Source organism: Elephantulus edwardii, unplaced genomic scaffold, assembly GCF_000299155.1.
Source record: "Elephantulus edwardii isolate Elephantulus edwardi_28Jun2011 unplaced genomic scaffold, EleEdw1.0 scaffold00219, whole genome shotgun sequence".
NCBI lineage: Eukaryota > Metazoa > Chordata > Mammalia > Macroscelidea > Macroscelididae > Elephantulus > Elephantulus edwardii.
This window is the reverse complement of record NW_006399969.1, coordinates 5069400-5071151: the sequence shown is the minus strand read 5'-3', so window position 1 is coordinate 5071151 and position 1752 is coordinate 5069400.

Genomic DNA, 1752 nt, shown 5'->3' with positions numbered 1-1752 from the left:
AGACTTTTAATGAGAAAAAAATAAAACAAAACGTTTGATAGTTCATTTCTATGGAATACTTATAAAATTTTTGATAGAATGATTTTTTAAAAAAACATTAGCCATCTCATTCCTTAAGAAATGTGTAGGACTGGTATCTTGTTTCAGTAAAAATGTCATTATGTAGAAAATCACCCATTTTTAATTACATATTCCTTTTCTCATATGATTACTGTTAGCTTTATCCAAAATAAAACCCAAAATTATTTCATTTATATTTTAAAAAAGACACACAAGATGGATGAATTTTATTTTCTTTCTTGTCATAGGAAAAAAATATAGAAGTCAATGTGTTAAAATAAATATCAAGGAACAGCAACATTGATGATGATATAAACATTTTTGTTTTCAGGCTCATATAAAGTGAGATTTGGTTATCTTTTCTAAAGTGAAACTTTCTCTTTGTCTGCTGATCATAATTGAGCTAGAGTTCTTTTCCGAAGACAGAGCACAGATTTAACCGACTATTAGAGAGACTGCTCATTTTTAACTGCTGTTGAAAAATAAGAAGAAAATGAAGATTACTTATATTCTAAAATGATACAGAACCAACAGTGAAATAAAGTTAGCATTACTGTATCATTGAATAGCACAATTAGTTAAATGCTTTATTAACATGTGTATGCAATCATAAGAAAGGTCCTAAAAAAAAGACCTGAATATTATTTGGAGAATTATGAAATGTCTATCTCTTCTGCATTTTCTGTTTTGGGAAATATGAAATTTAAAGGGTTAAATGCAACAACAAAGAATGAGTGACTAAAAAGTAAAAGTAAGTGAATAAAGTGTAAAAAAGGGAATAAAAAATAAACACATTTTAAGTAATGATGGTCTTTAAAATGCAAACATTCAGACAAGAGTTAACAATCAAGTTAACTCTTAAAAGTTTTATCTTAGTTGAAAATAAATCGTTCTTTTCATTCCTAAAAAACACCAAAACCGGTCCCCACTATCTTGGCTAAGAGCTTGTCTTTCTAACATGCTTTTTAAGTTTATATCTTTTGGATTATACTGCTTACAGTAGAAAATTATGCTAACTCAAATAAATAGAAATTATCAGGACATGGAACTTCACATGAGCTCCCAGATCTTCAAAGACTCCTTCCAGCAGGAAATAGATAAGAGTGCTCCTCATCCCCATTCCCTTTATAGCTCTTAGAACTTCCTTCGATCTCTAAGTGGATTGCAAATCTAATAGCAGAGAAGAATTGCCTTTAACCATTCTGCCTCACTGGCAAAATCTAAATCATTAGAGTAAATTCTTGTGTTTGTGTAAGAACACTCTTCTTAGACAATTAAGTTTAAACATTTCATTGTCTAAGAAGAGTGTAAGAAGAGTACTCAAAAAGACTAGCAACTAATAAACCCTTTTATAAGGCATTTGTTTTGTCTATTGTTTGGTCCTTAAAATGTTCTGTCAAATATACTTTCATAACTGTACTGAAGCCTACTGCATATAGCAAATAATACATTTTACACCTTAAAAAATATGTAAAAAGTATGTTGTGGTTTTTAAATTTTATTTCCAAACAATCGATAATGCATATTTTATTCCACAATACCAATTACAATTCACAAAAAATCTGATCAGCTTTTCATTCCACATTGTACTTCCTTTCACCCATCCCAATAAGTGTTGAATGTATATCAATTAATTATCCACTCCTTTCCTTCCACTTCCCGATAATAATATTAGAGTTATTCTTTCTGAGT